The 22,330-nt window shown below is 48.5% G+C and overlaps 1 pseudogene; it reads right to left on the bottom strand.

Annotated features, from left to right (window-relative positions):
- Positions 1 to 19,249: 19,249 nt before the first annotated feature.
- LOC112428490 (U2 spliceosomal RNA) lies at positions 19,250 to 19,352 on the bottom strand (annotated as a pseudogene).
- Positions 19,353 to 22,330: the final 2,978 nt, after the last annotated feature.

A 22,330-nucleotide genomic window follows, 5' to 3' on the forward strand; every position in this document is an offset into this window, starting at 1 on the left:
TCCCAAACATCTACATTTTCAAGAAAACAGCAATCGAGGTCATCTGGAAAATTGTAACTTAGTAATTCATTAGGTTAATTTCCCTAGGTTCTCTGTACTGCATGAGACCACAGCATATTCATTAAAGAGGAAAGCAGAATATTGACAGAAAACAGGGTTGCAAATTTGTAACAAGATGTTCTATCAGAAAATGAAACGCAATTTTCTGTCCTCTCTGAGCTTTTACCAGGTAGCTCATAGCAATGGGTGTTTTCTCTGTCATTCCACTCAGTTCTCGCTCGAGTAAACCTCCAAGCAATAAGAATGTTGTCTTTCCTGTTTAGACTAGACTGATTGCCTTTCCAGGACAGTCCATTAAGTTGATTTCCAATGGTGATGGGTCAGAGGCGCGCCTCCCCTGGGCCGATCAGGGATAGTTCATAGCACTTGCCAAATAGCTGTCTGCAGCTGCAGCCATCACCGTAATCAACACTGCCATTGTCTGAGCCTGCCCTTTGCAGGAATGGCATCAGCGCACCCAGGCCTCATAGAGACGACAGCCACCCCGGGCACTGCTGTGATCCTTGCTTTGATCATTGTCCTGTTTATGGCTGAGGAAAGGAGGGCTTAGGAAGATTAATCTTAGTTATCTCTTTATCCTAGCAATCGGCACATATCTGTGGATCAATAAACATTGTATTAAAATAATGAACACAACGGATCTCCCTTAACCTGATTTTCCAGGAGTTCTAAGCAGGCTTAAGACCGAGAAAATAAGAGGAGGAAAGAGAGAGGGGCCGCCTTAACCAGCTGTGGTGCTGACTGGGGCAATTCCAGGTCAAGCTTTTGACTTTGAACTGTCTGCTTTCGACTTTGTGTGATGAGTGACTTTTTAAGCAATGGACCAGGAACCCAAGACTCAGATGCCGCGAGCTTTGCGAGGCGGGTGAGAGCTGAGATCTTCAGTGGCCGGCGGGTCCAGGGCTGCTGGGAGCGGGGTGTTATCTGCTCCAAGGTGGTTTGAATGAGGCAGTGCCCAAGCCCTTCTGACTGGCTGAGGTGAGCCTGTGGCTCAGTCACGCACTCTGTCCCTCTCCTAATATATGCAATCCCCAGAGAGCAGCTCCCTGGTGTCACGCAGCTGAGGAACCTAACTGGCTGGGTGGGTTGTTCCTGTCCAGCTTCCACCTGAATGAAGGATGCTTTTTCAGATCAACAGCTACCATCCACAGCTGCCATCGTGTCAGGCACAGAGCTGGGCATCAACAAGTGTATGTTGGATAAAGAATGAATTGATGAAATGAAGTGAATGGAAAACATTGACTCAACACTCCTTCATACTTATTATTTAGTCCAACATGAAATACTAAGGAAGAGAAATCCTAGTCTTTATCCATGAAGAGCTTAGAATTTGGAAGGGGTCATAGACACGCGCACATGACCATTAGTGATCCTGACACGGTCCCACTAGTAACCTGACAAATCTGTAAAAATACTGCATTGAGTAGGCAGCACCTGTCTAGACAGATGCCAAGGGGGTTATAACACTTGGAGTCAGATGAATCAAAAGTGCAAATGCTAACACAATTCCAGAACTGAGAGAGGTTAAATATCTGTAAAAACATGAAACCATACCCAGCGGATTTGGCTTAATGAAGACGTGTGTCGGTGTTTCTTTTGCATTTCCGAAAGGTGGGCCCCAAGTCTCAAAGCGAGAGAGTTTTCCAAGGGTCTGAGATAAGGTTCCTCAGACTCCACCCCTCGGTGGCTGGGAAGCTGTTTGTGGGACAGTAGGCGATGGCCGGGACTGCAGACAGCTGACAGAGGAGGCGTCAGATCATTACAGAGGAATGTGAAATCTGGCCTGTGGGCTTTCCAGAGCAAACAGCCTGTTGTGTACAGGTGATTCATGTACAGAAATTCTCAGACACTGGTCGAGTCCCCACAAAAGGTTTTCCGGGTTATTTCTTCAAGGCTGTCCTTGTTTCAACCACTTGTCTGCAGTGCCGGTGCCTCCTGGGAATCCTGCTTGCATCTCTGGGCAGATTCCAATGGGAGGCGGCCCTTGCTACAGCTGCACCTGCCTCCTCCATCACCACCTGCCTGTCACCTGGGAGTCAGGCCTGCTGCGCTGGAGCTGGGGCCAAACCAGTACCAAGAGCCAGCCAGGGCCTGGAGTGCTCCCTGATGACATGCGGGCAGCGGGTGAGCATTCTAAGCATTCTAAGGCTGACACTTCTGGTTCTGGGCAGTCGCTGAGACCTTGGGAAAGAAATAGTCCCCCAGCCCTGCTTTCACTTACAGATGGGAACAGCAACTGCCCTGAGTTCCTGGGAGGAGAAACATGCACGGTGCCCGGCCTGTGGCACCAGAGCTTTAGGGCACTGGTCCTTCATCGCTGGCCATGAGATAGCAAAGCTTTGAAAGGCAGCTTGATGGAGTGTCCAATCCTTGTGGGAATCTTCTCTTCTTGGCAAAAGAATGAATAAGTGAATTTGGTCATGGAGAACATTACATGCTAGAGGCATCTTGGTAACCACCATCTGTGTTTGTAGCAAAGCACTTGATACATATTTGCCAAAAGAATGACCAATAAATCAATACAACTCTTAAAGTTTTCAAACCAATTTGAGACTTTATGCAACTCTTGAAGCTGTTTCACAGATAACGAAACAAAGGCACAAAGAAATTAAGCCATACGGGGGCCTTGGAGAGATTATTGACCAAATATTTTGTGTTTTATTTATCAGTTTTGACTAGGATTTTATAATTTACTCATATAACTTTTCATATATTTTCCTTTTCTAATGTATTGTCTAGATTGAGTCTCATGAATATTGAATTTTTATTTTAAAAAATTTGGATCTGTCTACACATATGAAATTCAACCCATTAGGCATTCTTATAATTTAAACAACTGTTCTTACATAAGAAGAGTAAAACATTTAAGATATTCCTTTGTCTCACAATTTCTGAACTGTACCGAACGAAAATTCTCTTTCATGTTTGGCATATTTTCCACTTCAAATGCGTTTTATCCACATAATGAGGTTCATAATTCATTCTTTAGTGTTTTTATTTTGCACATTCTATGTATATTATGCATGCATCTGCACAAGTACTTTACTGGTCTCCAGATTTTATTCACGGGCATGTCATTTTAAATAAAAACTGGAAATTGAAAGTCTTTGTACTTAGCTAAATTAACATTAATAAAAGATACAACAAATCTGCAAGATTTTCTTCATCCATGGAAATGAGGCCCTGAGCATTTTCAAATGTTGAGACCTTTCAAACTCTACTACTTACTGTGTTAGTTGATTCATGTTCAGGTTGCTCAAACCCTCAGGACTCGCCCAGACATCCGAAAAGCAGGCGTTGCAGTGCGTTCCTTTGTTACTCTGCATTGTCGTTGTCTTTGAGCCCTTGAGTAGGACATGGAGCTTGGAAAAGACCGAATCTGGCTCAGTCACGCATGCTCCATTGGCTCCAGTACTTTGCTTTTCCTCTTTTAATCATAAGAAATTGAGTTGAAAGAGAAATAAAGAAAATCTATGTCTTTTATTTTGTGAGGGAATGTATTCATGCTGCAGAGTATAGTGTTGGAGGCAGAGAAAGATAGAGCGCGCTAGCTCCAATCAAAATGGATCCATTTCAGATGGGAAGGAAGATGTTCGTTAAGGACAGTCACGGGAGCATCTGGCCAAGAGTTGATCATTTCCTTCCTTTAACGCTCTGGTGCATTCAAAACCAGCCGTTGAGCTCCATGGTACCCGAATCCCTCACTCTCACCACGATGGCTTGTTGCAAATACAATTCATCCTTTCTTACATTTATTTAGGGACAGCGGCTCGCTCTGACATCCAGGCTGGAGTGCAGTGGCGTGAACCCAGCTCATTGCAGTCTCAACCTCCCAGGCTCAAACAGTCCTCCTGCCTCAGCCTCCTGAGTAGCTGGGACTACAGGCATGCGCCACCATGCCCAGCTAATTTTTGTATTTTTTGTAGAGACGGGGTCCCTATATTGCTCGGCTGGCGTCAGCTCCTAGGTTCAACTGATCCCCTTGCCTCAGCCTCCCAAAGCATTGGGATTACAGGCATGAGCCACTGCACCTGGCATGATTTTCTATAATGAGATTTTTAATGAGCACTAACATCGTATGTAATCCATATGCAATAGTATTTATATAACTTTTTGAATATTTGTGATGTCACCCTTTTTTGCTCCTCTAAAAAAATCATATATTTAAAAACTTAGTGGAAGATGCAATCTAGCCGGAAATCCTGATACTAGGTTTTAGATATGGTCCTTCTCCTCAGGCAGACCCCGTGAACTCTGGCGAGTCTGTGGCAGCCGGCGGGGTGGGTGTCTTACTCGGGTGCATGCTCCAGGGCACTCTGCTGACAGCGTCAGGTCTCAGGAAGCACAGTTGTGCAGAAAATCTGAGATTCTCCCCACAGGGTGTTGTGTGCTTGGGCCCTACACAGTAATTATCTGTGACCATTTTGGAAGCATAATTCTGCAGCAAACTGCATTTTAGAGTAAAGGATGTGGGGTAATTCATGACATGATTTACTCTAGTCTCCATGTAGTCACTCTTTGGTCTGGGTTACATAAAAAGAAAGTCTAATAAACTAAATTGCAGTTGAAACACAGTTGAGCTTGGCCCACAGAAAAGAAACCAGCAAAAAATATCATTTGTCTCTGAGGTTGATATGAATGACCCTGTTAGACATCTATTTTCTCCAAACTCACTTTGGGACACTTCATCTCTCAGAATAAGACTCATTTTCCCAAGTCTTTCTGAACCAAACCACGATGCGTTCCGGAACCTTCGTAGGCAGTGTCTAGAGTGTTGCGATGAGGTGATGCTCAGTCTTTACAAATGAGAAAGACAAACTTAGAGACAGCTCTGGATCACAAGAGAGAATGGCAGCGGCTTTTCAATTTAGGGCAATCTAAAATAGGAAAATTAACACCCAGGGCTCACGTGTGGAATATAATGACAAATTGTTCCAAGATAAGTCAACATATTAACTTCCTTTTAAAAATTCACTTGAAGATAAAATAAATGGAATTGGTTTTCACAACAGTTAATCAACTCCACTCCACTGGGCTCTGCACCCTCAATGTGAAAATCTAATTGCAATAGTTGAATATATACTTAATTGTAAGGCACTTTATTTTAGGAAATGGAAGTCACGCTTAGCACTTATTCCCCTGGAAAGAAATAGATAAGTTACGGTATTTGGTAATTGGGTAATGTTTGGAGAAAGATTTTGCATTATTTTTCAAGCGTTTTTCAAACAGATGCTGGTTCTACACAAACCCAAACCATCCAGGAAGTTCAGTAAATCAGACAACTTGTGTTTTGTTGGCAGAGACTGACCTCCTCCCTCGCCATCTGCAGAAAAATGTGCTACTAAATATTTATTACACCCCATCAGATACTAAATCATAGTTACATTTAAAAAGACACACATTTCACAAGGTCCCCAGAGCCCCTTCTAGCTACTCAATGACTCATGGGCCCAGGACATCATGCAGCTCTCGCGCCGGGAACTCACAAGACAGACCCTGCCTGACTCCCACCCGGCCCAGGACGCTGTTATTGATAAATGCAGCATTACTGAGCAACTGAGCTGTTCGCTTTGTTTGAGGGGTTGCCATCATCCTCGCAAGAGCCCCGGGGGATGCAGCATGGTCCCTCCTGGCAGGGGAAGCATCCGCTCGGAATGCGGGGGGCTTACAGGGATTCGGTGGGGGCACCAGAGATGATGCTTGTGCTCCTGCCAATCAATCAGCCATCAGGATCAATCAGTTCTGGGTTTTCTATTTAGTCCCTCCTCTAAGACTTCACCCCATCCATCATTTTCATACCTTTAGGGGCAGGTGAAGAAGTTTAACCTTCACTCAAGACAATGGGATATGATTCAAGGCTAAAAAGAAAATAACTTTCAAGCCGTGAAAAGACGTGGAACAATTTAAATGCAGATTACTAAGTGAGAGAAGCCAATCTGAAAAGGCTGCACACTGTGTGATTCCAGCTACAGGACATTCTAGAAATGGCAGAACTATGGAGACAGGAAAAAGCCCAGTGGTTGCTGGGATTGGTGAAGAGAGGGATGAAGCCACAGAGCACAGATGATGTTCAGAGCAGTGAGTCTGTGAGATACTGTGATGGCGGGTACAGGTCATTACACATTTATCTAAACCCACAACATTTACAGACCCAACAGTGAGTTCTAACCGTTCTAAATGATTGACTTTAGTTAATAATAACCTACCAGTGTTGGTTCATGAATTGTAACAAGGGCGCCAGCTAAGACAAGATATAAATAATAGGGAAAACTGGAGAGAGGAGGTATGAGGAAACTTTGTACTTTCTGCTCAATTTTTATATAAATCTAAATTTCTCTTAAAAAGAAAGTATTTTTAAATGCAATATTCAAAGTTATAGCATAGAGAGTATGATCTCAATTATACGTATAAATACTGGAAAAATACACCAAAATGTTAATGGCTACCTCTAATGATGGACTATGGATAGTTTTGTTTTTTTTCTGTATACTTTACTGAATTTTCTTATTTTTATGCAGTGAAAATATGATTCTTTAATCATTAAAAAAGTGTTTCATATCGTTTTGTTTAAATAAGACACAATTCCACAAGTGCAACTGTACTTCAGGGAAAATAGAAAAGAATTTTGAAATTGTTGTTGTTTCAGAAAATCTAGGGACCATGTTTTCTGTTATTACACAGACCAAGGCACATTCCCCAAGGGACTGACACTAAAATAAGAATAAATGTTGGACAAGTTCATGTGTGTCTCTAGCTAATTCAAGGCAGCAGAAGTTATATAAAAGTATTGGTGTACATTAAGACAAGGGTTTGAGAAAGCACGTTGCAATTGTTTAAACTCCCCCGTGGCAGAATGAGATCCAACAGGAAATCATAAGGATGCACTTGACTCTCTTAAATTCCACTCCATACTGGAGTGTGTATGTCACACTTCAAAGTGTGTATGTCAGAGTGTGTAAGGCAGAAGGATTGCTTGAGCCCAGGAGTTCAAGACCAGCCTGGGCAACATAGTGGGACTCCATCTCTACAAAAAAGGTTTTAAAAATTAGCTGAGCATGGTGGTTTACACCTGTGGTCCCAGCTACTCAGGAGGCTGAGACAGGAGAATCACTTGAGCCTGGGAGGTTAAGGCTGCAGTGAACCATGATGGTGCCATTGCAGTCTAGCCTGGGGGACAGAGCAAGACCCTGTCTCAAAAAAAAAAAAAAAAAAAGTTTCTCTGGTGCTCTGGGGTAGAGGCTGTCTAGAGTAACTCTCCTCCTGGTACAAGATCTTTACTAACAAGCCTTTCCCTTATCAGTGTCAGTTCCTTTACAAAAGAGGAAACTTACACATTAATTTAGGCATTTTATGAGGAGGCAAAGAGCATTCTTGTGTTGGCTCTCAATTTTTTAATTTTTTTTCACTGCAGCCCCCAGCTCCCAGGTTCAAGTGAGCCTCCCACCTCAGCCTCCTGAGTAGCTGGGACGACAAGCGCATGCCACCACACCCACCTAATTTTTTTACTTTTTTCTAAAAACGGGGGTCTCCCTATGTTGCCCATGCTGGTCTCAAACTCCTCGGCTCAAGAAATCCTCTGACCCCAGCCTCCCAAAATTCTGGGATTACTGGCATGAGCCACTGTGCCTGGCCTTCAATTTCTTTTAGCTCAAACTAATCAATATGCTATTGTTGCATATTTTGGGGTAGCAAGTTCTGGACCCCTTAAGTTAAAGCAAACGATGTTAGTCCTAATCCAGCCACTGAACTTGGTATTCTGACATTGGACAAGTAGCCTCAGCCCCTCAGTCTCCATCTCCTCTTCTTTAAAGAGAAAATAATAATCATTGCAAACCGCCAAACTTGCAGAGGTATGCAGAGGTTCAAAGCAAACGTCAGATGTGAGGAAGCAGCATTTGTAAATTTAATTCAATCAACTTCTGTCTGGCATCTGATATGAGTCAAGTCATGTGTTGGGCACAGAGGGCAGCTCAGAGATAACCCTGCTGTGACCTCGGATCTGATGGTGCTGCCATGATCACTTCTGTACAAATTCAAACTGCTGTCTTCACTTGCAAACCAGAATTACAAGGAAGACTTTCTTGAGCTCATGAGTTCAATCTGAAATCTTACAGAATGTAGAAGAAAATTCAGGGACATTTGTAAAGTTGCCACCTAGGAAAGATTTAATCTCCAATAAACATTATAATACACAGAAAGCCAAAAATAAAATATTTACACATCCTGAAAGATAGTGGTCATTTGTGACATTGTCACTTTGAAAGCTCCTGTATGGGAGGATCCTTTATGAGAAGGATCCTTCAAAGTGACAGATCCTTTCAGCTCGACTTTCTTTCCTCAAAAATGAATACTAGGATTTCCACTCATGGGAAGATGAAGATGTAATTTTCTCTATTCCTCATGTTAAGTTCAATTAAAAACCACACAGCATATAGAAAGGAAACAAAAACTGAAAGGTGAGAAGAAAGCATACTGACTGGGGACCCCAGCATTGAGAAGTGATACGAGGTGAGCCATGGATTTTTCCTGGTGTATCCCAGACCTGGAGCTGAAGAAGCCAGGAAACTGCAACACAGACAATAATAGGCCCGAGGGAAGCCTGCTCACACCAGCCACAGGACCAGAAACCAGGGAGCTTAAAGAGAGAATGTTCAGGCAGAGAGAGCTGGGGCCACAGCTTCACTTGCGCCAACCTTGCTTGCACCAGCAAAGGGTATGGGGGCCTAGACTCCCCCACTCAAAGATCTGCAAAGAGGCAACAAAACCAACAAAGCTCTGCCTGGGCTGACGACAAAACCAAGAGAGAAGGTACTGATCAGCATCAGGAATGAGACAGGGCATCACTACAGACCCCACAGACATCCAAAGACAATGAGAGAACACCATGAACAACTTTACACAGATAAATTTGACAACTTAGATGAAATGGACCAATTCTTCAAAATACACAAACTTCCACAACTCACCCAATATGGAACAAACAATTCAACTATACCTATATCTATTAAGGACATTAAATTCGTAATTTAAGAAGTCCTCACAAGATAGCTCCAGGCTCAGATGGTTTCACGGGAGAATTCTAACAAATATTTATATGAGAATTAACACTAATTCTACACAATCACTTTCAGAAAACAGAAGAGAGAATGCTTCCTGATTGATTTTATGAAGCTGGTATTACGCTGATACAAAAATCAGACAAAAAGACAGTACACAAAAAGAAAACCATGAACCAATACTCCCCATAAATACAGATACAAAAATTCTTAACATAATATTAGCAAATAGAAGTCAGCAATGTAAGATATAATTATTCACCCATGGCCATAAGGTTCATTGCAAAATAAACACACAAAAATCCATTGCATTTCTATATACTAGGAAGGCACACGTGGATACTGAAATTAAAGACATGATACCATCTATAATTACTAAAAAGAAATGTGTGTGAATGTAACACATCCTCTACAGGACTGGTGTGCTGAAAACTAGACAACACTGATGAAAGAAACCAAAATCTAAATAAATAGAGGTAGCTTACCAATGGATTGAAAGACACGACATAGTAAGGATACCAATTCTCCCCAAATTGATATACAAGTTTAGCAAAATTCTTATTAAAACCCCAACAATTAGCTGAGCATAATGGCTCACACCTATAATCCCAGCACTTTGGGAGGCTGAGGCAGGCAGATCACCTGAGGTCAGGAGTAAGACCAGCCTGGCCAACATGGCAAAACTCCATCTCTACTACAAGTACAAAAATTAGCTGGATATGGTGGCACACACCTTTAATCACAGCTACTTGGAAGGCTGAGGCACAAGAACTGTTTGAACCTGGGAGGCAGAGGTTGCAGTGAACCAAGATTGTGCCACTGCACTCCAGCCTGGGTGACAGATTGAGATTCCATCTCAAAACCCAACAATTCATTTTTTAAATATAGACAAAATTATTCCAAAATTTGATGAAAAGGCAAAGGAACTAAATTAGCTAAAACAATTCTGGAAAGAATAAAGTGGGAGGGAACACTTTATCCAGTTTCAAGACTTATTTTACAGTGACAGAAAAGACAGTGTGACACTTGTAGAAGGGCAGACCCTGGATCAAGATGAGAGACCCCGAAATAAACCTGCGTGAACTCGCCGTGCTGACGTTTGACGAAGGTATGTGTGCAGCTTGGGAGAGGAGGTCTCTGTCCACAAGCAGTGGGAGGCACCGGACCCCTGAGGCAAAAACAAGCCTCAACCTGAGTCTCACATCTCTTACAAAATTAGCTCAATGTGGACCCCGGACATGCAAGTCAGGAAAAGTGCAGGAGAAATTCATCAGGGTCTACCAAGGCAAGGAGTTCTTACTCTTGGCACTAAACACCCAAAGGAAAATGATTACAAATTGGACTTTGGCAAAAACGTAAAACTTGCTCTGTGAAAGACCCTGCCAAGAGGATGCGAGACAAGCTCCAGGTGGGAGCGGCCCACACAAATCCCACACCAGACCGGCAGCTTGAACGCTCAGAGAACGCTCACACTCCAACAGCACAGGAAAGCCAACACTGCAATCAGAAAATGAGCGAAAGATCTGTAGAGGCATTTCCCAAAGAGGACGTAGAGATGGCAGATAAGGACATGAGAACACTCCACAGCATTAGTCATCAGAAAACTGCAAATTGAAACCACTGCGCCCCTATCCCGATGGCTAACATGACAGTGACAGTGCCAGGCCCTGGGCCAGGGAGAGGCCGCTTGCTCTGCTTTGCTGCTGGGAACAGGAGATGGTGCAGATGCCCTGGAGGGCACCAGGCAGTGGCTTTAAAAACTAAACCTGCGGGCTGGGCGCGGTGGCTCAAGCCTGTAATCCCAGCACTTTGGGAGGCCGAGACGGGCGGATCACGAGGTCAGGAGATCGAGACCATCCTGGCTAACACAGTGAAACCCCGTCTCTACTAAAAAATACAAAAAACTAGCCGGGCGAGGTGGCGGGCGCCTGTAGTCCCAGCTACGCGGGAGGCTGAGGCAGGAGAATGGCGTGAACCTGGGAGGCAGAGCTTGCAGTGAGCTGAGATCTGGCCACTGCACTCCAGCCTGGGCAACAGAGCCAGACTCCATCTCAAAAAAAAAAAAAAAAAAAAAAAAAGCTAAACCTGCAACTACCCTGCAACCCAGCATTCATACCCCGGGCACTCATCCCAAGGAAACGAAGACTTACGTCCACACAAAAGCTGTGCACAAGAGATTACGTCAGCTTGTCCTTCAATGCCTGAAGGGTCAAATTGCCTTATGTCTGACCATGAAATTCTACCCCCACGCTAAAAGGGAGTGAATATGATACCATAACCTGGATGAATCTCCAGAGAATTGTGCTGAGTAGGAAAAAAAGTTAATCACAGAAAGGTATAGACTGCATGATTCCAGTTACAAAACATTCTTCCAACAAAATTAGAGAAAAGGGAGAGCAGAGGAGTGGCCGTCAGGGTAGCAGGGAGACACAGGGCTCAGGTGCAGCCGTGAAAGGCATGACTGGGTTGCATCTTGGCCAGATGGGTGTTGACACCGGGCTGTGCCGATGTGACATGGTTTTGCAGAATATCAGCACTAGGGGAAGGGATGAAGATAATGTAGGAGCTCTGCATAATTTCTTACACCTGCTTGTGAATTAAAGGGTTTAATTTAAAAGATGAATTACTAAATCCCTAGTTATATAACCGCTTATCTAATTTTTAAAGAACTTGGATCTAATAAAAATATTACATATATTTCATCTAAAAGCACTTAAATCTGGTTCTTTAATCTGAAGCTCCCAAAGTAATTTCAGGAGTCACCACTGGGACATCAGCTGTTGGGGACCAACTAAAAACAAAACAAACAAACAAAAAAAACTTCAAGCTTCCTAGTGCCTTAGAATCCATGGAAATAAATCGTATTCCCATTTCTACAGAAGAAACCACAATTTGTTTTCCATGGTGTCATTGTTGCAGTTGAATAAACATGAGGTGAATCATAATGGGCTGCAGCATCATTAAACACGCTGGGTGTCCTGGCCTAGAACTGGTAGGAGGCAAATGCATCTCAGGAGGACACAGCTGTCGCCCGATCTGGGAGGGGCTGTCACATGCAGGAGGGTTGAGGCTGTGGGTAGCTGCAGAGGCAAAGCGTGGGTGTGAGCTGCAGGGGCAGGCTGCTTTTCCTCAAAATGAGAAAACGGCAGCACAGGTCAGCTCACCTTGAGGGGCAGTGGCAGAGTCTGGGGGGCCTGGGTGTTGAGGTGGGGTCTGGCAAGGGGGGTCTGGGCACTGAGGCGGGGTGGAGTGTGTGGGGTTCTGGGCGCTGAGGCGGGGTGGAGTGTGGGGGGCCCGGGCGCTGAGGCGGGGTGGAGTGTGGAGGGTTCTGGGCGCTGAGGCGGGGTGGAGTGTGGGGGGCCCGGGCGCTGAGGCGGGGTGGAGTGTGGAGGGTTCTGGGCGCTGAGGCGGGGTGGAGTGTGGGGGGCCCGGGCGCTGAGGCGGGGTGGAGTGTGGGGGGTTCTGGGCGCTGAGGCGGGGTGGAGTGTGGGGGGTTCTGGGCGCTGAGGCGGGGTGGAGTGTGGGGGGCCCGGGCGCTGAGGCGGGGTGGAGTGTGGAGGGTTCTGGGCGCTGAGGCGGGGTGGAGTGTGGGGGGCCCGGGCGCTGAGGCGGGGTGGAGTGTGGGGGGTTCTGGGCGCTGAGGCGGGGTGGAGTGTGGGGGGTTCTGGGCGCTGAGGCGGGGTGGAGTGTGGGGGGCCCGGGCGCTGAGGCGGGGTGGAGTGTGGGGGGTTCTGGGCGCTGAGGCGGGGTGGAGTGTGGGGGGTTCTGGGCGCTGAGGCGGGGTGGAGTGTGTGGGGTTCTGGGCGCTGAGGCGGGGTGGAGTGTGGGGGGCCCGGGCGCTGAGGCGGGGTGGAGTGTGGGGGTTCTGGGCGCTGAGGCGGGGTGGAGTGTGGAGGGTTCCGGGCGCTGAGGCGGGGTGGAGTGTGGGGGGCCCGGGCGCTGAGGCGGGGTGGAGTGTGGGGGGCCCGGGCGCTGAGGCGGGGTGGAGTGTGGGGGGCCCGGGCGCTGAGGCGGGGTGGAGTGTGGGGGGCCCGGGCGCTGAGGCGGGGTGGAGTGTGGGGGTTCCGGGCGCTGAGGCGGGGTGGAGTGTGGGGTTCCGGGCGCTGAGGCGGGGTGGAGTGTGGAGGGTTCTGGGCGCTGAGGCGGGGTGGAGTGTGGGGGGCCCGGGCGCTGAGGCGGGGTGGAGTGTGGGGGTTCCGGGCGCTGAGGCGGGGTGGAGTGTGGGGTTCCGGGCGCTGAGGCGGGGTGGAGTGTGGGGGGCCCGGGCGCTGAGGCGGGGTGGAGTGTGGGGGTTCTGGGCGCTGAGGCGGGGTGGAGTGTGGGGGGTCCGGGCGCTGAGGCGGGGTGGAGTGTGGGGGACCCGGGCGCTGAGGCGGGGTGGAGTGTGGAGGGTTCCGGGCGCTGAGGCGGGGTGGAGTGTGGAGGGTTCCGGGCGCTGAGGCGGGGTGGAGTGTGGAGGGTTCCGGGCGCTGAGGCGGGGTGGAGTGTGGAGGGTTCCGGGCGCTGAGGCGGGGTGGAGTGTGGAGGGTTCCGGGCGCTGAGGCGGGGTGGAGTGTGGAGGGTTCCGGGCGCTGAGGCGGGGTGGAGTGTGGGGGACCCGGGCGCTGAGGCGGGGTCGGCCGTGGGAGCTGATGGTGCCCTTTGCAGCCTGACTTCCCCCCACTCCCTGACCCGGGCCCTCATTGGTGAGAAACCTGGACGTATCCTGGGACGTTTGAGGCAGCCACGCAGCATCCTGAGGGTGGCCGTATCTGCCCTCTGTCTACTCACAGCCCCATGCTCCTTCAGGGGGAGGACGTGGCTCCCCCAGGCTGAACCCCACTTCTGTACCCACAAGCGCCATGGGAGAAACTCAAAAGAGCCCGCTCGCTGCCCTGATTCTCTTTCCTTGTGAGCCAGTGTGGAATGAACGGGTAGCGGGATGCTGAGTGCCAGCGTGGCATTATTTGTGGATTATTTGTGGATGCCTCGTTTTAGTCACGGCTGGGTCCTGACCTAAAGCAATTTTTCTGGTGTACTTTGTGGTCAAAAGAATTTGAAGCCACTGCTTTGGGGCCTGTATTTTCTAAGGGGATGTTTATTTAAAATGGGGCCTGCGTGTGCCCCTCCAGCCTCAGGGAGGGGCCTGGGTGTGCCATTGGGTGCCTACTGGCCCACCAGAGCCTGGCAGGTCCCAGGAACTCTCCTTGGTCTTGGGGCTCCCCTGTCCCCCCTTGGAGGTCAGAGTCAGAGTTTCTTAACCAGGGCATTTTCAAAACCCTCCTCGTTGGGCGTGATCTCCAGAGATCCCAGTCCTAGTGGTCTGTGTGGCTCAGCCCTCCCTCCCATCCAGGGTCTCTGAGAGAGCTGCCGGTGAGTCCTGCAGATGCTTCAAGCTCGAATCCATTGGTCTGTGTGGTACGTGGTACAAACCTGGAGAGGCCTGCGGAGAGGGAGAGAGAATGAGATCAAGACAGATCCTGCGGGCGCGTGTGGTATGAGCGGAGGGCTTGCCTGGGTATCTCACACAGCCTGCACTGAGGGGCCAATCAAAGCTCATCCTGCTCTGTCCCTCTTGCTTCCCGCTGCCCAGCACCTCCCTTCCCTCCAGGCCTCCAGCACCTATGCCTTCTGACCCCTCCGTCAAGGTGCTCTCTGCCTGTGTGTCTCTCTGTCTCTGTGGGTGTGTGTCTCTGTCTCTCTGTGTCTCTCTCTGTCTCCTCCTCCTTGTTTTACTCCCTCCCACTTCCTGGTAAACCTCCTCACTGGAGGGGCAGCCACATGTCTTTCTGATCATGGGTTTGTCGCTGGTTGTGGAAATTCCCGTTAAAAATATTTGCAGTTGGTGCTTTGAGCAGTGGGATGTGCAAAATCATGCAGGGCTGCCCTCCAGAGCCATGAGGTTCCAGGCGCAGCATAAGTGGCCCTGGAGTGCCCTCGCCCCTGCCTGCCCCCTGCTCCTGGCCAGGCAGTAGCTCCCGGCTTCTTGCTGCTCTCTCGATCCTGATCCTGATGGTCACAGTTCTGTCAATGCTTGGGGGAGGTGGGAGGGGTGGCCTGTGCTGTCCAGTATCCCCTCGAGAGAGTTCTGGGAGCGTGGCAGTTCCTGTGGAAAAGCCCTGCCATCTGGATGACACTGAGCAGTTTCAGGACATAGAAAACCCTGTGAGGCTCCAGACAGGTGAAACGTGGCAATGCCTCTAAGCGGTGACTCCATGGCAGAGGGGGCTGAACGAGGGGATTAGAACCCAGGCTGCATGGCAGGCAACAGCCCCTTCCCACTCCCAATGCCTTCCACTGCTCCTCTCTGTCCTCTCTGTGCCAGGAGGAGTTGCCAGATGCACTCCTGCCCAGCTGTCTCCTCTAGCTTTGCAGTTCCAGGACTGAACCAAGGCAGCCACCACCTACCACATGGTGACTCCATGTTCTAAAGAGCCCAGATTTGGTAGAAGGAAGCTTGGCTTGACGCCCCATTTGCCAGGTGACCGTGGATAAGTCCCTTCATAACCCACACAATGGGAAAAGTGCCCATCATGTCATTATGCAAAGACAATATTCATGAAAGCACTTTATGAAGTGTGAAAGTACAAGCTTTTGAAAATATTAATACTTAAAGTCTTTCCATCTACCCCTAGTGGTCTATAAGGGTCTTCACACATTTTTAAGGCAGGCTGTGTATCTGAGCGTCTTTGTGCCAAGTCTGTATTTCCGTGTCTTCCCTCGTCATTAGCATAGTAATATCATAGTAATATTGCAGCGGCAAATCATGGGTTGGGAGAGAGGTCTTAGAAGCCAAGAACAATGGAGCTTTCTGAAATGTTTGTCCAAGTTCACGGGACTTGCCAGCACCACGGGCACTGAGTTTTCTAAATGGAAAAAGAAGAGCTAGCATGCATCTGCCCTGTGACATGCTCTGTGGAGTCCTAAGCAGGACAAAATGAGCCAGTGAAGAGAAGCGGGTACACATCTCATTAAAATTCTGCATTAAGCCTGAACTTGCAACCTCTTACAACGCCTCTCTGTGACACTAAATGTGGAGAATATTCACATTTTGTTCATTGGAAAATGAGGGCTGGAAACAGAGACACAAGTGGTGTGAACTGCTCCCTACTCATGTTTCACCCTTCATCTGCCTGGCAGCCTCCCTGCAGCCTCCCTTCTCGTCTCCCCATCACCTCCTCCCTCACCTCCTAGCCTTTTCTCAGTTCCTCCTGCTCTATTTTCTCTTCTCCTCGTTCCCTGTCTGTCAGGAAGCTTGGGCTGTGCTGGTTTACACAACTCTGTGCTGCGGGAACCACCTTGCTCCCTGCCTCGTGTAGCTTATGGCCTATGGTTCTTTTTATTTTAATTTCATTCATTCAACAAACATTCCAAGGTCTACAGTGTGCTGGGAGCATGTTTGGTTTACAAAGAGAAGTAAGAGGCTTCCCTGTTCAGGGACTCAGCATCTGAGCAGATACGGGGTGCTCTAAACTGGCACCGCTGAGTGCATGTCTGGGAAGTGCCTGTGAGTTCAGCGAATCCAGCAAGGCTCTCTTGGTCGCCCTCAGACCGAGAACCTGTGACCCTGGTGGGGTGAGGAATGAGCCGTGGCCACTGCCAGAAACTCTGTTGGCTCCTCCTAGATAAGTCACACAGAAGGGGCATTGGTGACCTCGTTGGTGCCACAGAATCTCCTGCTCCAGCCCTGCTGTAGACCTACGGCTTTAGTTTACTCGCTTTATTATGACCCGTTGCCCTCAGTTCTTTTTGACCTCTCGGTAGGTGAGTGTCATGTTCTGTTCATTTCTGCAACCCCAGTACCAGGTGTGGCACCTGGTGTGTGGCAGATGCTCCGTAGATGTTTATTGGACTCCTAAAAGCAGCATTGCGTGGGGTGCTCTCCATCCTAAAGCAGTGGTCCCCAAGCTTTTTGGTACCAGGACCAGTTTCATGGAAGACAATTTTTCTACGGACCTGGTGGTAGGGGGGATGGTTTCAGGATGACTCAAGCATATTATCTTTATTGTGTACTTTATTTCTATTATTATTACATTGTAATATAATTATACAAGTCATCTCATGTCAAATCAGTGAGAACCCTGAGCTTGCTTTTCTGCAACTAGATGGTCCCATCTGAGGGTGATGGGAGACAGTGACAGATCAGCAGCCATTAGATTCTCATAAGGAGTGTGCAACTTAGATCCCTCCTGTGCACAGTTCACAACAGGAGGTGTGAGAGTCTATCCATGAGAATCTAATGCCATTACTGCTCTGACAGGAGGCAGAGCTCAGGCATTAGATTCTCATAAGGAGCATGCGACTTAGATCCCTCATGTGCACAGTTCACAACAAGGTTTGTGCTCCCATGAGAATCTAATGCCGCCACTGCTCTGAGAGGAGGCAATGGGGAGCAGCTGGAAATACAGATGAAGCTTCGCTCACTCACCTGTCACTCACCTGCTGTGCAGCCCAGTTCCTTACAGGCCACAAACCAGTACTGGTCCTTGACCCAGGGGTTGGGGATCCCTGCCCTGATGTGCCCTGCAGTGCTCTGATCAGTGGAACTGGCTTGGTGAGAGAGTTGTACAGAGGCACTTAAAATATCCAAATAGAGAATAAAGCATTTCTCATCACATGTGGTTAAAAGTGGGTGTGTTTCCAGGTGATAGATTGTTTGGCTTGGTACCCAGTCTGGTACCCAGCCCAGGCCTTCCCACGGGACCTTCAGGAGAGACAAGGCCCCATCCCAGAGTGTGCCTCATTGAACAAGGATTTTGAGGAATGGCAGCTGCAGGAGAAGCTCTAAGAAGTCGCCCTTTTGGAAGGGGAGTTTGCCTCTGTGAAGGAATCTCTACCTACCGGGTATCTCCTCTGGGATCCAAGAGGAGGAGGAAAACTCAGTTACAAGAGACACTTGTTGAGGAGAAAGCTCTATTGCAAGCCCACAACAAGTTGTGACCTCGGTCACCTGCCTTTCTGGTCACCTCCCCACTGCTGGCCACCCCCACCTTCTTTCTTTGTTTTAGTTGAAGATAAGCTAGGGTTCTGGGCCACCTCCTGCAGATTTGTACATCTTCCCCTGGAGTCTCCCACCCATGCATGAGGTGTGTGGATTAATAAACTTCTGTTTTTCTCTTGTTCATCTGCCGTGGGTTACAGGCATCCAATTTTTCTTCTCCTACAGGGAAACAATTTGCTCCACTGGGAAGAGGGGAAAAGGTCACAGAAAGGCAAGTTGACCAGAAGACCCCTCACAGCGTCCCCTTATCACCACCTCCTCTGTCTCTAGGGAAGGCGTGGGGGCTGGTGGTGCATTGGCTAGGTACAGGGGCAATGGCCACAGCTGGGACCACTGTGGAAGCCCCCATACTGAAGACCCACTGCCTGATCTCATCATTTTACATCACTCTGTGACCTATGACTTTGACCCTCTCTCCTAACTGGCCTGGCCTGGTGGGAGCAGTAGCCACTTATTTAGGTCTAAGGACTCCAGGCTCTAGGGCTTTGCAGATGCAGGCAGATTTGGGGCCTGAGCAGAGGCAGGAATGAACTTGGAACACAACCCTCAGAAGTTCTGAGGTAGTCCTGGCCATGGGGTCCATGCAAGGACTACATCCCACAGCTTTCTGCTTTCCACTCTGCCATCAGTGCCCACACATGGTTCAGGAGGTGGAGATCATGAGATGGCACCTGTGTCCACGCACTCGGCTCTAGTTCTGCTCAAGGCTTGTGGTATTGCTCATGGAAACAGAGGATGCTGGAAGCAAAGGGCTGGTTTTGCCGCAGAACCACAGCATCTGTGGGCGAGTATGGGGGTTCAGGCCATGTCCAACCAGCTGGCCCCTGCAGCAGGACCTCCACAGCCTCCAGCCTCTGGGGACTTTAGGACCTAATGGAGACTTTTATTGGCACAGCTCTAAGTTGTTCAGCTCAGTCTCTTTCAGCAATTCCCGAATTGCAGCCTGTGTGTAATGAAAACTACCAGCAAAATTAAAAGCAATGTGTCCTCTACTCATAATTATTTTTTAAAATAAAATTTCAGAAACTAATTATCGAAATTTTATAAGCTGCATCTGCCTCAAATTCAGTTAAGCCTAGTAGCCCTGCTCTGTTTTATACATCAACACCCAAATTATTTGTTGCTATTTAAAACGTAACTTTCTACATATTTTTAAGGTTTTACTTGTAATTTTTATTACACTCATACATGTAAAATTCTTAAACGGCTAAGAACAGGTACTACACTTGATCTTAGCCAAAAGGGCAAGAATCACTGCATGCAAAGCTTTTAAGAGCCCAGCATTACTGCCTGGTTTGTGGTGAAAGCAGCTTCTTTATTCCACCCTCAGTCCCTGCGGCTGTCACTGTGTCTCTTGGTGTTTCCCTCCTGTGAGTGAACAACATGCTTGTGTTTCATGTTGTTTATTTTGGGGCTCATCTATTGATTTCCTTCAATGATGGAGGAGGACTTAACCTTTCTGCTAAGCACATGCATGCACCCACACTCTCTGCACCCTCTTCTCCTCCAGTGTGATAGCCACACTCTGTGATGACCTCCGTATTCCAGGTTGCCATCCTGTGATCACGCAGAGCTTATTCTCAGCTGAGCTGTGTAATTGTAAAATGATTAAATTTTCCTTCATGCACTCCCTGTTTCCTCTGGGGTTGGGAGCTGTTGCATTTTAGTTGTTATTTCCTTAGACTTCTAGGAAGGGACCACTGTTCTAGCCACGCACTTCCTAACAGAAATAAGAAAGACCCTTGCATGATCAGGCACATCGACGGTCCAGCCATGGTGTCCCTGAGGCCCCCACTGCCTCAGCTCCCGAGGCTCTGGCCACATCTCCCTGTGTCTCCCTGCTCCTCACCTTCAGGACTCCCTGAGAGACCCTGTGTGGGAGGAATACTTTGAGACCTGCAATGTCTGGAGACGTTGCCATTCTCTCCTTGACCTTTTCTTTCTGGGACCAGGATTCTAGTCTGCAAGTAACATCTCTCAGAACTGAGGAGGCCTCGCTTCCCGCCCTGCAGACTCCGGTGTTCAGTCTCAGCCATTCCAGTTCTGTCACGAGAGTGCTGGGGCCTGTTGCTCTGGCCCCTGGGCTGCTGGTGAACTCTGCTTGCAGTGTCTGGGCAATGAGGATGTGGATGACACAGGTGTTTTTACTCTGTTCTTTCATGCATGTGCTGCTCTCTCAATCTGGGCTCCTGTCTGCAGTTCTGGACCACTTGTTTATTTCTTTGCTGATCTCTCCTGTCTGACCTCTCTGGTCTCTCTTCTCATTAAGTGGGTATTGGAGTTTCTGGGTTCTCTATTTCTTTTGTCATTCCTCCCTAATTCTTCATCTGTGCATCTTTTTATTCTGTTTCTGGGAGATGTAAATGAGTCTAATATTCAACATTTCTATTAAATTATTTATGTGTATTGTACTTTTAATTGAAAGATTCTGTGTGTAGTTTTGTGGTGTCTGTTCTTATTTCACGGCCTCCCTGTTTCTCTGTGAATATCATAGGTTTGTCTGCGTCCTACTCCCTCCATCCACCCAGCTTCCTCCAGGTGTCTCTCTGGGTCTGTGTTATGTTAGAGTCTCCCTGGGTCTCTGGCCTACATCCTCCACATAGAACCCCCACCCCACCCAACCCGCTCACATGCAGGAAGCAGCCTCATGTGCTTCCAACGGGAGTGGATGGTGTGTGGGGAGGAGATGCAGCCGGGCTCTTTCCCAGTCAGGTTTCCTCCAGTCGTCTGCATCCCTCTCCTGAAGGCCTTACTGGGCATCCCTGCTGTCCCATGGCCTTCCTGGATTCCACTAACTGCCCAGGCATGTCCTTCAAGACTGGAGCTGGTGCTGGTGGCAGGGCTCTGCAGCTCTCCCATGGTTTCCCAAGGCTGCCTGCATGTTTGCCATTAGTTCCTTTTTGATTATTGCTTTTCATTAGCAGTTCCTTAATTAAACTTTCCTCGATTTACCAAGCTTGAGCGTGTCATAGATTTCCTGCTGGGACCCTGGCTGAGAACAGCTCTTCAGCCAAGTGCCCTTGGCTAGACCAAGGCATTAACAACTGTAGGCAGCATATGGGGGATTGCTTACGAGTGGCCCTCACCTCACAGCAGTGGAAATGGCCCAGTTCTTCCACTGGGAACCCCTAAATCCAAAGACTGCATTTTTAGATTTTCCCTCCACAGCCAAGAGAGGGGTATGACCTCCTGCCTGGGGGTATGAGTCTGGCCTTTGACATTCTGGGAGCTTGGGAGGTGGGTGAGGTATCCCACTCTCCACAGGGGGGCTCCACTCACCCCTCTCAGCACAGTGTCCTTCACCCTCACTGCCCAGCTGCCCCTGCATGCCTGAGGTGCCTCACAATCACCTGAGCTCCCTGACGTCCCTGACTTCTGAAGTTTCCTGAGTCTGGTGCAGATCTCCTGGGTGGTAGCTGGGCTTCCCTGTTCCTGCTCTGCCTGGGAATGCTCAGTCCTCCCACCTGGCTGACTCTTCCTATCTTCTCCTCTTTGAGTTTTGTTTTTATGCCTTTCAATTACTTTATTGCCCTTTTGATTGAGAGGTGAAGGAGCAAAGATGGGAGGTCTCTGTCTCTCCATCCTCAGCCCTGCTTTGCTTTACAGCAAAGATATTGTTGGTAAAAAAAAAAAAAAAGAAAAAAAAAAAGAAAAAAGAAAACCCTTATCCATGAGTGATGACCCCCAGTATTTATAAGCAAGTGTGGAGAGAAGAGCAGCTTGCATGTGAGCCACCCAAGGGGTGGACAAACGGACTGGGGCTCCTTGCACAAGGTCCTCTTGTTCTTGTTCCTGTCACTCTTGGCTGATGAAGAACCAAGGAGACTTCCATGATGACCCAGAAGAGAACCACAGTGACTGGCAGGAGGCAGGGGAGGTGACCAGGACCTTCTCACCAGGGACACTTTCCTGGTCTCATAGGCCGGAGCCTGCTCCCACAACCAGGTCAGCCAGAGGTGATTGCATGAGAGACAGAGTGAGCAACACTGGCTTCCGAGGTCCTGGCTGACCTTGACGGTGACCAGAGGAAGGTTCTCAGGGCCCCAGTGGCCCCCGGAGAACCTGCACTCTAGGGCTCATAGGAGGCCCCGCTCTCTTGGAGGCCATGGTGGTGAGGAAATGCTGCTTCAGGGGCCTTCTCAGCAACCCATGCCAGTGCCAGGCCTGTGTGGAGGAGCAAGGGGGAGAACGATGAAGGCGAAACCAAGGAACTGTGCTTAAAACGTCCCCTCGC

This window comes from Macaca nemestrina, chromosome 8, assembly GCF_043159975.1.
Source record: "Macaca nemestrina isolate mMacNem1 chromosome 8, mMacNem.hap1, whole genome shotgun sequence".
NCBI classification, from domain to species: domain Eukaryota; kingdom Metazoa; phylum Chordata; class Mammalia; order Primates; family Cercopithecidae; genus Macaca; species Macaca nemestrina.